Source organism: Microcebus murinus, chromosome 8 (genome assembly GCF_040939455.1).
Source record: "Microcebus murinus isolate Inina chromosome 8, M.murinus_Inina_mat1.0, whole genome shotgun sequence".
NCBI lineage: Eukaryota > Metazoa > Chordata > Mammalia > Primates > Cheirogaleidae > Microcebus > Microcebus murinus.
The window spans coordinates 74490454-74506214 of NC_134111.1; the positions used below are offsets into that span (position 1 = coordinate 74490454).

Sequence of the window (15761 nt, forward strand, 5' to 3'; positions counted from 1 at the left end):
GAGACATGTCCCAGGCGAGCCGAGGCCACCAGAGGAGGAGTGGGCAGGGAAGCGAGCCATTGCCAGGGAACCACGTCAGCCTGCAGGCTTTCGGTTTCCTTTGTTTCCAAGTTGTTTGCGCTTTTCGGGCGTCCAGGGGAGCGAGGGCTGACGGCGGAGCTGGAGGGGAGCCCGGGCACGGGACGCAGGACGACGGTACGTGCCCCGCGCTCGAGCCCCTCGCTCCTGCGCAGCAGACTCGCCCCGACCGCTACCCCCGAGGCCGGGTTTTCTCGTCAGTGTCGCCGCAGGCCCTGCGCGCGCGCGTGTCCCGGTCCCACCCTTCGTCGCTTCTCGAGGACGCGGGGGTGCGGGCCAGGGGCCAGGGGAGGGGTGGGCCTTCGGGTTGGTGACTCAGTCCGGTGGTTTCCTTATCTCGGGTTTGCCCCTCGAGCACCCGGTTGGGCAGAAGCCCCCGCCCCCGCCTCCACCCGCTCTCCCCGGTTCTCAGCCCCTCCCCGCCCGGTGCCCTGGATTCTCAGAAAGGCGGCCCCACGCGGCCGGGGTTCCAGGTGCGGCCCGACGGACCGGACCTACCGGAAGCCAGCCGTGGTTACCACTGGCCACCGAGCAGCCACAGACAGAAAACTGGCTGCGAGCTCTGGCGACGGGTCCCCAGCGTCCAGTAAACTTTGCTTAAGACCTTGGGAGTTGCTCAACTCCTGGGGTGAACAGTTGAAAAGATTTGGCAATTTCCCTTTTGAAAAGTTAATGGGAACGTAGACTTTTGCTTTCTTTCTTTCTTTTCTTTCCGTAGACTTTCTGCATTGTGTGTGTGTGCGTGCGTGCGTGCGTGCGCGCCCGCCTTGACTCAGCTGTATCCGCTGGCCCGACAGGAATTTTTACTCTTTTGCAATATCCTGGTGGTGAAGTAGGTCAGGTTTCCCAAAGCAGTTTAATGTATGTATATTTTGGCAAATTGCTAAGAAAGCCTGCCTTGAAAAAGTTGGAAATGCTTGGCTACGTTTTTTAAAACCTTAAAATGAACCTGTTTTCTTGTCCTCCCCTTGAGAAAGAAAGACTGCGGAAATGTAAGATGATTTCAAGGTGTTTGCTTGACTGTCCGGATTTGGACAGAAGGGCATGTTCTTTTCTTGGTAACAGTGGGATGCAATAGGACAAAGGGCCACTGGGGAATAAATTTTTGACTCAAGGGGGGCAGGGAGTAAGTTCAGGGACGGCTAACCTCTCTCAAAGATTTTTGAAACTTGTTCTGAAGCAATGAGGGGTGAAGCATGTGTAAAGCATTTGGACTTGGACAAACTGTACTAAACTAGAACGAAAACCGGGCTCTGGCCTGCTTTACATAAGAGAGTTCCGATAAGAAGAATGGAACTTTGGATATTTTTCTTTTGGGTGGTTGCCCTAGAGAAAGTTTCCTTGACCAAAAAATTTGGGTAAACTCCAAGATTAAAAAAAAAGACACTGGTTCGAAAGGGAACTTTGTTTGCTGTACAGAATTTTTCTTTTTTTGTTAACACTTGTTTTACTGATAGCTTTTGGGTCGATGTACTGGTTAAAATGTTTTTGTCTAGAGACATCCTGTTTTACATTTCTGTAACTGACAATTGCACTTCCTTGAACACTGTTACTTGCTCCCTTAAACCGATGTCCAAGGTGAATCCACCTTCAGGTCTGCTAGGGGCGCCAGGTGCTACCCCAGGAGTCTGGCGCCACTGGGGCTGGGGAAGGTCACCGGCAGTGTTTTGAGCCTTGGCAAACTGTAAGGGAAGTAGCTTGGCGCCCGGGCGTCCCCGGGGTCTTACCGCCACTCCTACCTTACTAGGTGACGGTTGGTTGCTGCGGTGACACCCAGTCCCGGTGGCCCGGGAGCCAGACGTGAACTCCCTTCAGCGTCACATGGGCTGTTTGGTCACGAGAGTTGCCATCTGGAGAGACACGCGCTTGGCCATGTGCGAGTTTCTACTACACGGGCAGATGCCGGTCCTCCCTGTATGGGCGGCGCGTCACGCCTGTGGACTGCGTGGAGGAAACGCGAAGGGGCTCCACACTCAAATTTTAGGACGCGGCGGGGAAGCCACTTCTTGATGCATATGACTCTCTTCCACAGTTCCTCATCAGGTCAAGCATTTCCAACTCTGATCTGCAGTGTCAGGTCTGAGTGTCTGAGATCCAGAGGGAAGAGCTGGCGGCTGCCTGGGCGTGAGTAGACTGACAACCTTGCCCGCCCCACTTCTCCCGACCCCCATCCCCGGGCTGGTGTGGTCTGGGTTCTGGGTACGTCGTTGGGGCACTGTCCCCCTGATCCCGGCAGGAAAGGATTAAGTCTCCCGCTTTCAACCTTTGGCCTCTTCCTTGAGCCCTGTTGCTCTTTTAAATCCCAGGAATGGACTCCCTTTGGGAATAGGAGCCCCCTTTAAGTCTGGTTATTTTTTCCTTGTAGAGCCCCAAGGGCTAATTAAACTCTTGTTTGTGGACTCAAATGCCTCCTTGCCTTTAATTCAGTATAATCTTTCCTATATTCGTTGTGCTTCCTTGGGCCAGGTTGAGTTCTGGTTCCTGAGGACATAGAAATGGATCTAAACTTGGTTCCTGTTTCCATACTACCCAGTATGGTTGGGGGAGACTGGGCAAAGTTACATGCACAAGTAACTTGGAGTTAAGGCAGTCTAGACAAGGTCCACCCAACCTGTTGACACAGGAGGAAGCCTTTTGGGCCAAGGTGGGGCAGTAATTACACCTAACAGAAGGCAGCATGTAACCACATGCAGTCTATTCCTCCCTCCCTCCCTTCCTTTCCCCTTCCTTTCCTTTCTTTCTCTTTTCTTCTTTTCTTTTCCACAGGGTCTTATTCTGTTGCCCTGGCTAGGGTGCAGTGACATTATCATAGCTCACGGCAGCCTCAAACTCCTGGGCTCCAGTGATCCTCCTGCCACAGCCTCCCAAAGTACTAGGATTACAGGCATGAGCCACTGCATCCAGCCTGGGCTAATTTTATATATATATATATATATTTTTAGTTGTCCAGCTAATTTCTTTCTATTTTTTTTTTTTTTTTTTAGTAGAGACAGGGTCTTGCTCTTGCTCAGGCTGGTCTTGAACTCCTGAGCTCAAACGATCCTCCAACCTCAGCCTCCCAGAATGTTAGAATTACAGGTATGAGCCACCACACCTGGCCTATTTTAATTTTTTCCTCTCTCTTTTTTATTTTCTCTTTCTCTCCTGGGTTCTCTTGGGCTAGAGTGCTGTGGCATCAGCCTAGCTCACAGCAACCTCAAACTCTTGGGCTCAAGTGGTCCTCCTGCCTTAGCCACCCAAGTAGCTGGGACTACAGGTGCATGCTACCATGCCAAGCTAATTTTTTCTTTTCTTTGTTTTTTTTTCCAGTAGAGATGAGGTCTTGCATTTGCTGAGGCAGTTCTTCAACTCCTGACCTGAAGGGATCCTCCCACCTTGGCCTCCCAGAATGCTAGCATTACAGGCATTAGCCACAGAGCCCATCCTATCATAACCTTTTAATTTTATCATCTTGGCCTGTGGTCATGCTGTTTGTCTTTCACTTCCTGGTAACTGATGGGAAATACTTCCTGGCAACACTTAATTGTCTGTGTTGTTGAAGTTTCTTAAAACCTTCTGTTCCAAAGAGGTTTGGGTCTATATCTTAAACCTGCAGGTCTCCTGCAGTCCCATCAGTTGGACCAGACATAGCCTATCTCTGCTCTCTCTCTGCCCCTAGTCACCATTAGCATGTCTTAGTGTTTTTAAAAAATATATATTTTGGGCCGGGCGCGGTGGCTCACGCCTGTAATCCTAGCTCTCTGGGAGGCCGAGGCGGGCGGATTGCTCGAGGTCGGGAGTTCGAAACCAGCCTGAGCAAGAGCGAGACCCCGTCTCTACTATAAATAGAAAGAAACTAATTGGCCAACTAATATATATAGAAAAAATTAGCCGGGCATTGTGGCACATGCCTGTAGTCCCAGCTACTTGGGAGGCTGAGACAGAAGGATCGCTTTAGCCCAGGAGTTTGAGGTTGCTGTGAGCTAGGCTGACGTCACGGCACTCACTCTAGCCTAGGCAACAAAGCAAGACTCTGTCTCAAAAAAAAAAAAAAAATATATATATATATTTTGCTTCTATTTTTTTTTTTTTGAGATAGAGTCTCACTTTGTTGCCCAGGCTAGAGTGAGTGCCGTGGTGTCAGCCTAGCTCACAGCAACCTCAAACTCCTGGGGCTCAAGTAGTCCTACTGCTTCAGCCTCTAGAGTAGCTGGGACTACAGGCGTGTGCCACCATGCCTGGCTAATTTTTTGTATATATGTTTTTAGTTGGTCAATTAATTTCTTTTTATTTTTAGTAGAGACGGGGTCTCGCTCAGGCTGGTTTCGAACTCCTGACCTCGAGTGATCCGCCCGCCTCGGCCTCCCAAAGTGCTAGGATTATAGGTGTGAGCCACCGCGGTCGGCCTATATTTTGCTTTTTTCCTCATTATTTTGTATGATGCTGTTTCTCCAAAGTATATTAAAGAACTGATATTTGTTCTATTAATAGCTCTGCTTTCTAGTGAAAGGAACACTAATGACCCCTTTTTTTTTAGAATGTGTATATGTGCAATTTATGTTTCATTCATCTGCTTATTCAGATGCCCTCAATGTTTTTTCTCTGTCTTCAATTCTTGCTTTAGAGAAATAATTTCTTTTTGATCTCCTGCACATATGAAAAAAAATCTATAGAGACACATATATATTCTTGAATCTTCCTTTTCCACATTTTGTACTTGTTCTGTATTTACTTTCCTTTTTGTTTTGGGGTTTTTTGAGACAGGTAAACAAGGTCTCTGTGTGTTTCCCAGGCTTGTCTCACATTCTTGGACTTTAGCAATCCTCCCACCTCAGCTTCCTGAGTTCCTGGGACTGTAGACGATGCCACTTCTTGCAGCTTTGTATTTGCAGTCCTTTCATGGTCTTCACTTCTAGCCACTTTGTCTTTATTTGGCCATTTAAGTTTTTGGCTAGATTAAACATAACTGCTACATAATTTTTCTCTTATTCTCTATACTGGGTTGTCATTCTTTGATAATTGAGTACTTATTGTAATAGAACTAAGCTCTACACGTTTGATATCACTTTCTCTGCATTTTCAAGATGATCTGTATTTTTTGCAGTGAACTCTTCAATTGTATAAATGAATCTATATCATCTATATGTATACCTGTATACCTCAGTTTTTCAATGTCTTGAAAAAATCCTCTTGTAGCTACTTACTGCAAGGTTTAAAATGTTTCTCAGTGTAATGACTTCCTGTAGTCATCTGACTTTACAAGTAGGAACCCAAAGCTTCCTTGTCTACTTGTGAAATTCTTGATTTTTTTTCCTTGAACTTCCTTTGGCTTATATATCTGGCTTTTTGTTTTTGTTTCTTACTTTACTTGCAGCTTTGTTTTACAGAGTAGGCACTTGACAAATTTCTTGCTTGACTACTACTTAGTAAGTGAACAAATTCCCTGCAACAATGACTGAAACTTGATTCAGAGTTGAATGAAAAAAATTCATTAATTCCTTTAGCATTTACTGAGCACCTGCTGGTGCTATGGAATGAGAGCAAACAGATCTCCCTCTTCTTTCTGAAGCTCCCTTTCTAGTTGGAAAGATAGAAGCAGCAGCAAAAGTTATGCTCAAAACCTTGGCCATGGTATATTATTGAAACCCCAGCATTCATATTTTATACTTGACTTGCATTCTACTCTAACCCATGGCTGGGTTATTTTAATGTGGCAAATAATTATAAGGCTGTGCTCTAAGTACACTGGTGGAGCTATTAATAAAATGTGTGGTGGGACAGGGAAGTTATATAGAACACAAAGCTGTACCCCTAGAGAATCTACATCAGTTACTGTCAGCCTTGGCTTTCTGGCTAACATTCAGCCTAAATGTAGAATGAATCTGTCCTTTTAACCTAGGTAGTCAGCAAGAATGGCAAGGTACCTAGAAAGAGGAACCGGGCAAGGGATGAGAAATGAGGCAATAGGTAAACAGGTACCAGGGATGGTGATAAGACAGAAGCAATCATGGAATTTTCATTTTCTTCTCTACTTTTCTCTGTTTTCCAGGTCTTCCTATTGCAAGCAGTCAGTGCTTTTTATAATTAGAAAAAACAATGCTGTATAAAAAGAATTTTAAGAGCAATTTCTGGTTTTGAACAGAGCTGTCTCCTTGGCCCTTTAGTTACAATGGAGAACCCATTATATAAACTGAGCAAATATACCCACTGGGTTGAATTTTTAATTCAAGCTAATCTTCTGTAGATAAGCTTCAGAGAATGTTAAAATATTTTATTTTATTGTGGCATAATTGATACTATGCTATTCTCTTGGACAGACATGATTGTTTCTTTAACCACTTCTTATTCCTTTGATGAAAACCTTGAGAAGTAGGAATGCATGTGCTCTTGCATGAGGATATACGTCCAGTTCCTCTAAAGGTGACATCGGATACCATTAAGGTGACATTTAGACAACCTGAAAAGAAGTGAGGCTGAGCCACAGCCCTTATTCATACAACTTGGAATTGAGATCTGGTCTCTGAACTCACACTTTGCTGAAGCAGTAAAATTTGAAATCTTGCTTAAACTCAGGCAGCTTGACCTGTTGCTGATTTTTCTGCCAAGGAAATTGAAGCCTGGTAATAAATTAATGAATGTACTAAATGCCTCACATTGTCCTATGGTTTTTTTCCTCAGGAAAGTGAATGAATACAGCAACAACTTACAGAAGATTAGTTATATATTAAACTTGTACTGTCTCATATAAGATATTAGTAATTTTGAGGATGTTAGAGGGCTGTCCTATTTAGGAAAAAAATACTTTAACTTTTAGGCATGTTGAGTCCATCCTAGGAGAACTATACTACACAGAGGACTGGGTTTGGAAAAAATGAAAATTCTGACACATAAAACTTTTTTTTTCTATTTAATTTTCTTTTCTTACCTCCAAAGTTCTGCTTGATGACACATAAATCTTAAGAGATTTGGAAATTATGGTTTATTGTGATAAGTGCAAAGAATACGTTTTTAGCAAAAGGTGCTGGGGGTGGTACTTTTTGCTAGGGCCAGGAGATATTTGGTGAGCTTGGTTGGTGACACTATATTCCTCCTGTTCAAAGTGAAGCCCTGTCAGCTTCCAGGAGGTTTTGCATGGGGACTTGCCCAGCCTCTTACAATCACATTGTAAGTCACCCTAAAGCAATAGCATCGCTCTCTCATGTACTTACAAAAGCTTCCTTTCACAAGCTCTGTCTCCTGTATCTAACAGCCAGGTTCCAAGTATGATATCTTACCAGCTCCATCTTGCTTCATTGTAAGTTACAAAAGGATGAGTGGATATTATACATGTACATATCTGCTGCAACTGTGCAATGATGACCAGTCTGTTCAAGACCCAAGGGGGCCGAGCTTGGCAGGTCTGACTAGGGTCTGCCACAGCCTAATGAAGATGAGTAAGAGCCTGTCTCTCCTTACGGACCTCTATGTATCACAGTACTCACCGAGTCTCTCGGAGGATAGATTAAGATAAATGCTGGAAGGGAGTACAAACAATGCTACAAAATAGGAGGGGATGGCTTGATTTGGGGATCACGACAGGCTTATGGAGGAGATACCTTAAAGATGGGATAGATTTTCAACTGGTAGCGACTAAGAGGAAGGAAGGGGCTCTCCAATGGAGGGAAATGCTTGAGTAAAGATGCTGGAACAGAAAAATACTGTCTAGAGAACAGTGAGATATTTATTTGTCTGGAGTTAGATTATGGGTTGGACCAAAGCAGGGTAACACTCTTAGTGCTTGGGCTATGTACGAGAAGTTTGCCTCAGTGACATTTAACTTGAGCAGGGCACTATACCAGCTGGATTTAGCTCTATTGCTCCTGGTGACTCTGCCCATGTTTCTATATCCAGTTTGATGATTTATGATCTTTTGATCTAGATCCTTTCTAATTCTGTGACTCATTCTCTCATTTTCTTGAGCCTATATGCAACTGTTATGAACCAGGGAGATCACTGGAGACACTGTTAGGTTGGGGTTTGTGGGAGCTTCCCTGAGAATCATGAAAAGTCTGTTTTGTTTTTGTCCATTTTGTGTTGCTACATCAAAATACCACAGACTGGGTAATTTATAAAGAACAGCAATTTATTTATTTCTCACAGTTCTGGAGGCTGGGAAGGTATCTCTTTCATAAGAAATAAAAAACAAAGAAGTTCCTTTACAAGGGCACCTACTCCCATTCATGAGGGAGGAGCCCTCATGGCATACTCACCTCACCCTGCTTCTTAATCCTATCACATTGGCAGCACCTGAATTTGGGATGGCACACATTCAAACCATAGTGGCCTCATTAAAAAACGTTATAAATATGCCTTCTAATTTTATGTCATTTTATAATTTGGGATCATCTATTGTTTGCAGGTGATATTGTTTGTTTGCTATGATTGAAATTCATTGCTTGTGAAGGCAAGTAATTTTTTAAGGCATGTTTTTAGCCACTGGTATATAATAATGGTGAGTAACATCCCAAATTGGGATATATTGAGATGTTAGCCTCAGTTCATGGTCTTCTAGACTAAATTTGAGTATGTATCTGCAGCATTACAGAAATCAGAAGCCACATGATGATTTATTATTATACATCCTCATTTTAAATATTTTGAAGGGGGCGTAAAATGGCATTTTGTGAACTATCTTAGGTTTAAAATGCCTACAGATGGAGGAGGAAAAGTAGGTTCATTATATTATCTGCTTGAATTGCTACACACAGCCAACATCCACAGGTTCTGCACACCAGTGGAGGAGGAAAGTGGGTTATGTTCTGTTCAGAGCAAATGCACAGGACTTCTGTGACACGGCCATGTTCTATTTTACCCAGAATTGTGCAACCTCTTCTTTATCTTTTTAGAAACTTCTGGGTGACACTTTCAAGTACTTTGTGTTCATATCTCCACTTGGTCTTCCCAGACACCTGCAAGTTCCGAGTTTGCATGCTGCTTTCTGCAGCTGGCAAGACAGGCTGTCCAGTTTCATGGGGTTGCTGAGAAATTACATTTGTTTTCACACTGGCTTACAATACATGACCTTGCTTTCATGCCACACCATGACCTTGCTTCAGCTCAGAAAGCAGTACAAAGAATGGAATGTTAAGTATGTCTTTGGATAGCTTAATCAGTCATGCTGGTTGCTATGTTACTGATTACAGAAAATGTGTGCTTTGTATACCAGATAGTTTGGAGGCAGTGTTGCTGTTCTGTGAGAAAGGTAGAGAAGGCTAACATTAACCATATTTTACTGTTACCTCTTACAGCAAGTGCTGGCTACTAAAGAGGTTTGTTAAGTGCTTCAATAGAGGTTTGTGTGTATTAATAGTATCAGTGGTAGGAAGGAGTTACTGACCCGATCAGTGTGGGCTCTTCCCAGGAATGCTTTGTACAGTGGGAGATGCTTCAACTGGTTCTGAAAGCTGTGAAGGGTTTTGCTGAGCAGGTAAGTAGAAGAGTGTGATCCAGGCAAAGGCATGGGAAAGAACTCCTTGTTGAGGTTTGGTTTGGTGTATTAATGGGAGATAAGGGCAGGCACTGGACCAAGAGGGACCCTTGAATGCAAAGAATATTGGAACCTGCAATGGGAGATGGGGAACCACTGAACAGTTTGAATTAGGAAAGTGACTTGGTTCAAACATGAACTTCAGAAAGTTCATTCTGATAGGACATAGATTTGGAGAAGGTGAGGTCGGAGGCAAAGGGATGAGTCTGGGTGAGGGACGGGTGCTAAGGAACACCAGTATGGAAGGGGCAGGTGCACAAAGAGAGTGCTGAGGGAAGGGAGAAAGTTAGAGAGGGACTGGGTAGAACACAGTGGTATAAGGTCAGTCAAGGCAGAAGAGTTTCAAGGAGGGATTAATTAACAGCATCAGATGGGGCAGAGTGCTCAGAGGAAAGAGGACTTCTAAGTACCCTTGGATGTGGCAGCTAGGAAATCACCAAGGTCTCAGCAAAAGTAGTGTCATCAGGGCTGGGATACTAGGGTGAGGTGAGGGAGGTACTCACTTCTGGCATGACATTTAAGGGGATGCTCAAAAACTCAGTAATCAAGATAAATAATATCTTAATGCAGTATTTTCAAGAATTGACATAAATGCCAAAAATCTATGATGAGCAGAACATCAACATTTTACATAAAGACAGTGTCACTATTACTGATTTTTCCTTTGCCTCAGATCCACGGTGGCTCAGCACTGAGGGTCACAGTGTAACGGATGGTGGGTTGGGGGGATCCGAGCGCAGGCATGTTGAGAAGTGGATTGGAGTTGAAGAAATTGAAGCACTAAATGAAGACTGTGCCTTCACAAAGTCCCAGCTTCATGTGAAAGAATGGTGGGTCCAAGGGACCTCAGGCTTAAGGGGTTTTTGGTTTTATTTATCCTTTGAGGTGGAAGAGACTTGAGCATGTTTACGAGCTGAGAGGAGCAGTCCCTAGAGGTGGAGAGAGGGTGACGAAAGCACAGGGGCTCTGTGGAGGCAGGAGGGGGGACATGGATGGTTGGCCCTGGGCAGGCTGAGGGGCAGGGGGTGCTGGCGGGGGCAGTGGACAGGTGGAAGGTGGCGGAAGCTCACCCTGATAGACGGCACCAGTGGGCAGTGTTAGGGTGGAAGAAAACAATGAAGGTTGGAGCTGTCCCTGACGGGGTGGGGGTGTGTGATAGATAAGGAACTGACCACGGTTCTGTAAATGAAACTACCAGCAGCAGAAGCCCAGCTGAGGGTGGGAGCCACAGTGTGGTGGTGGTGGCGGTGTCAGTTTGAGGGTTGTGTGATCTTTTCTCCCTCCCTTCAGAGCTGCTTCCTACTCTAGGTGGAGGAGTGGAGGAGGCTCACTATCTGAGGCTGGGGTGCTAGGGGTTTCCTGGGACTCAGGACTTTCAGTGCTAAAACTGGAAAGTCCTGGGCAAACAAGGACCAGTTGGTCACCTGAAGTATTGCAGGGCTGGTAGTCAGGAGGCAAAAAGGTGAGAGAATTGAGGGTATTCTTCAGACAGAGGTGGTAGCGTGTGCTCCAGGTCCGGTCTGGAGAGAAAAGGAGTGAGGTCATTATCCGGTAGCATCTCGTGTAACTCCATTTGTTTACTCAACAAATATTGAGTGCTATTGAGTCAGGAACTAGGTCTGTACAGAGGATTTAACCACAAAAAAGAAATAAATGTCCTCATGGAATATCCTCCTGTGGTGGCCAGGGTCAGTTGCTGCTCCGGACCCATTTCACCTCTGCTACCGGGTGGAAAGCTACAAACAGCATTTCCTAACCTCTTTTACAGCTAGGATGTGAATTCAGTTCTGTCAGCGAGACGCACTCAGGCAAGATTTGCAAGGAGAAGTAGGTGGAGGCCAAGACTTTGCTGCTTTTCTTCCTTTCTCTGCTGGCTAGCTTGGTGGTGGTGATGGGGCCGTTTGGAAGCAGGTGTGGTAAGGGTGTCCCCCCCATTGCTGGGTCTCTGCTATGGCAGGGGGTCTTTGAGCTCAGTCGGCCCCCCACCCCCCTATTCCTCCCATGGCTGTCTCCTGATTCCTCACTGGCCTGACTAAGGCACAGTCATCCTGGGAACCCCAGGGATTTTCATTAGAAACCCAGCCTAAAGCCCTTTCGTCTACTCCTTCCAGCAGTTTTGTAAGTCCCAGTATTGAATGTATTTCTACTGAAAATGCCTGGAGTGTCTCTTTTTCCGGAATCTGATGCTCCTTCTGTTAACCAGTACTGTAGAAATTAACACTAGTGACTTACATAAGCTTTGTTTGGCATTTTAAATATCACTGGCAATGCTCTCATAACTTCCACCAAAGAAATGAAACTGAATCTGGTCTTAGGCTTTAGTTGCTCTGTTTGTGAAGATCAGGGACAGTTTGTACCAAGGGGAGGGGGATTTTGTGTGGGTGTGGAAGAGAGGGGGAGACATAGTCACTAAATTAGTGACGGGACTTAAGAAAAGGGGATTTCCTTTAAAATTCTAGAAACACACATGCAGATGCTAATTTTATCTGGCTAGGGAAGGCAATAGGCTTAAAACAGTGAGAGGTGAAATGAAACTAATGGAATATTGATCTGTCAGGAGGAATGGGTACTTGAAAGCAGGGAAGAGAAAGAACTGGGCATGGATAGCCCCTTTGCATCTCACCTGAGTAAGGTGAAGGCAAGTGACTCTTCAGAAGAGGTGCAAGGGGTACTGAGTCAGGCAGCTCAGGCAGGTGCCATTGATAACCGATGGGTGTGGGTTTTTTACTGGGCGCTGAAGAACTCATTCTATGGCCACTCCTGCTCCCCTCTATCTTTTGAACCATGTTAAATAAAATGTGACCTGTGCTTTTTAAGGATAACTTTGGGAAGTCTTTAGGCTTCTTGTTCTAAGGTTTGTCTAGACATACACTGAGAAAACTCTAAAAGCATTTTAAATGCTGTGAGATGGTTCACTATGGCATGCACTGTTTTTTCTTTTCTTTGTCATTTGTGTTGCTTTTATTTAGTACTCATTAACCGATTGGTAAAGGCTGAGTACAGAAGAGACTGAAACTAATTTTTCAGTTTCTAAACCTATAAGGTTTCCTTTTGGCTATTTTTGCTTTCTAATTTTATTGTGCTATGATCAGAGAATGTGCTGCGAAGTATATTTATTTTAGTGTCTGTGTAACTCACCCAGCTTATGAAGTAAAATATTACAAATTCAGTCAATTTCCCTCTGTATTCTTATCTAGTCACATTCCTTTCATCTCACAATGAATGGTTTGTATGTCTTAAATGTTTTTGTAACTGAAGGTATAATATTCTCATAGATTTTTCAAAAATTTTATATCTATGACTTTAAAACATGTGGAATTGACTTGTATATGGTGTGAGGAAAGGATCCTAATTTGCCCCTATATATGTATATATGGATAACCAGCTGTCCCAGCACTATTTCTGGACATGAATGTCTTTACCCTATTGATTTACAGGACAACTGCTGTCATTTGTATATGGATTGACTTCTGAACTCTCATCTATGTATTGGGGTTTTTTTATACATACCTGTGTCATGTTAATATAAATTTGTATAAAGATCTTGATATCTGGTAAGGCAACTTCTTAAAACTTTGGGGAAAATCACTGTCTCACTGTTTCTCTCCTGCTATACTCTCAATATAGCATACAAAGTCTCTGTGACCAGATATGTGGGGTTTTCCCCACCCCACACACCAAACAGTTCTTTATTTAGACACTCCATGATTCAATTCAATGTTGATGCCATCTACCTGGAGTTGGAGTTAGATCCCACAGGTTAAGGGCTCAGTCCTGCAAGACTGCCACAATCAGACTTTACAGTTTAGACACCAATAGCAAGTAGTAGGTGTCATCTGCCTTTCTGACCTATCAGCTGTAATTACCCTCTCCTTGGGTTCAATTAATTTGCTAAAGTGGCTTACAGAACTCAGGGAAATATGCTTACTGGCTTATTATAAAGGATATTACAAAGGGCACAGATGAACAGACAGATGGAAGAGATGCGCAGGGTAAGTTATGGAGCAGTGATAGGACATGGGGTTTCCATGCCCTCTCTGGGTGAGCTACCCTCCCAGCACCCCCATGTGCTCAGCAACCCAGAAGTTCATCAATCACATCCCTCTTCAAGAGTTTTTATAAAGCTTAATCCACAGTCCTCTCCCCACTCTCTCCTAGAGATTGGTGGGTAAGGCTGAGGTTCCAACCCTTTAATTCTCTAATTACTTGCTCTTTCTGGTGACTAGCCCCACCTAAGTCACCTCATTAGCATAAACTCAGGTGTAATCAAAAGAGACTTATTTATGCATAACAAAAAACACTCCTATATCATTCAGGAAAATTCTGTGGGTTTTGATAGGAACCAGGGACAAAGACTAAATCTATTTCATATTATAAAACTATAATCTATTTCATATTATAGCCACAACTTATATTGGCTATTCATGGCCCTTTTCCTCTTTCATGTAAGTTTAAGATCAGCTTTCCAGTCCATAGCAAATTTTATTGGATTTTTTATTTAGTAATTCACTTGAGAATTGCTATCTTTATGATATGGAACCTTCTGTTTATTATTATGGTGCATTTTTTCAGTTATCTCTGTTTTAACTGAAGTCTTCAATACGGTTTTATAATTTCTTCTTTAAATGGCTTAAATACTTTTGTTAGAATGATTCTATGGCCCTTATAGATTTTGCTGCTATTGTATTAACTTATTTTAAAATTAATTTATATTTTCTTCCTGTTTGTTGCTAATGTATAGAAATGTAATTGACTTACTTATCGATCATATATCTCAAAACTTTAACCTTTTATTAATTCAGACATTTTATCTGTCAATATACTTGGGTTTCCTGGGTGCAAAATCTTATTGCCTGTGAATAATGATAGTTGTTTCTTTGGTTACAGCATTTATACTCTATTTTTAATTTTTTCTTGTTTTACTATGCTTGGCTCTGTCCTTCAATACATGTTGAATAGAGGGGATGGTCATGTGTATCCTTGTCTCAAACCTGATTTTTTTTTTTTTTTTTTTTTTTGGAGACAGAGTCTCGCTTTGTTGCCCTGGCTAGAGTGAGTGCCATGGCGTCAGCCTAGCTCACAGCAACCTCAATCTCCTGGGCTCAAGCAATCCTGCTGCCTCAGCCTCCCAAGTAGCTGGGACTACAGGCATGTGCCACCATGCCCAGCTAATTTTTTTTTTGTATACATATATATATTAGTTGGTCAATTAATTTCTTTCTATTTATAGTAGAGATGGAGTCTCGCTCTTGCTCAGGCTGGTTTCGAACTCCTGACCTTGAGCAATCCGCCCGCCTCGGCCTCCCAGAGTGCTAGGATTACAGGCGTGAGCCACCACGCCCGGCCTTTTTTTTTTTTTTTTTTTTTTTTTCTGAGACAGAGTCTCACATTGTTGCCCAGGCTAGAGTGAGTGCCATGGCATCAGCCTAGCTCACAGCAACCTCAAACTCCTGGGCTCAAGCAATCCTTCTGCCTCAGCCTCCCGAGTAGCTGGGACTACAGGCATGCGCCACCATGCCCGGCTAATTTTTTCTATATATATTAGTTGGCCAGTTAATTTCTTTCCATTTATAGTAGAGACGGGGGTCTCACTCTTGCTCAGGCTGGTTTCGAACTCCTGACCTCGAGCAATCTGCCCGCCTCAGCCTCCCAGAGTGCTATCAAACCTGATTTTTAAGGGAATGCTTCTAACATGTTACCATTAAGTAGAATATTTGCTATGGGTTTTTTTTTTTCTTTCATAATTACTATTTAACTGTTTATAAATTGAAATCTGGTAAGTCCCTTGCTTTTAATTCATAGATCATTGTTTCCGAGAATTTACATCTTTATTATATTGAATTTTTCCATTAATGAAGTATAGCTCTCCATTTATCTAGGGCTTTATTGATGTTTTTTCAATAATTTATGGGGTTTTTCCATTAAGGAAACCCTTACATATCTTGTTGGAATCATTCATCCATGTTATCTGTTTTGATGCTATTATATACAGTAAATCTTAAACAACTGCCACTGTAGTTTTTAGCTCTTTTTGTCTTTTTGGTCCCCTACAGTTTTGTTTACTTTCTTACATCTGAGCTGTGTTTTTGAGTAAATGTTTTTTATGTTTTATTGGCTTCTCTGTGTACACTGAAGCCAGAGTTTTCTCAAATTATCTGGCACGAGGTTTCTCAGTCTC

At 43.4% G+C, this 15761-nt stretch overlaps 1 protein-coding gene across 9 annotated transcripts in view; it reads left to right on the top strand.

Moving 5' to 3' along the window:
- CFLAR (CASP8 and FADD like apoptosis regulator) overlaps positions 1–15761 on the top strand; it is a 48490-nt gene that overhangs the window by 164 nt on the left and 32565 nt on the right. For 2 of the 9 annotated variants that reach the window (XM_076005795.1, XM_076005796.1), the window contains exons 1-2: positions 106–195; positions 2111–2202. The exons of 2 other annotated variants lie outside the window; for them this stretch is intronic. The gene's annotated coding sequence lies outside the window, so the exon portion shown is untranslated. Of the gene's footprint in view, positions 1–70; positions 196–1825; positions 2203–7344; positions 9524–15761 lie in introns of those variants that run through there. 5 more of the 9 variants (XM_012739027.3, XM_012739032.3, XM_012739030.3 and 2 more) reach the window with 4 other exon arrangements.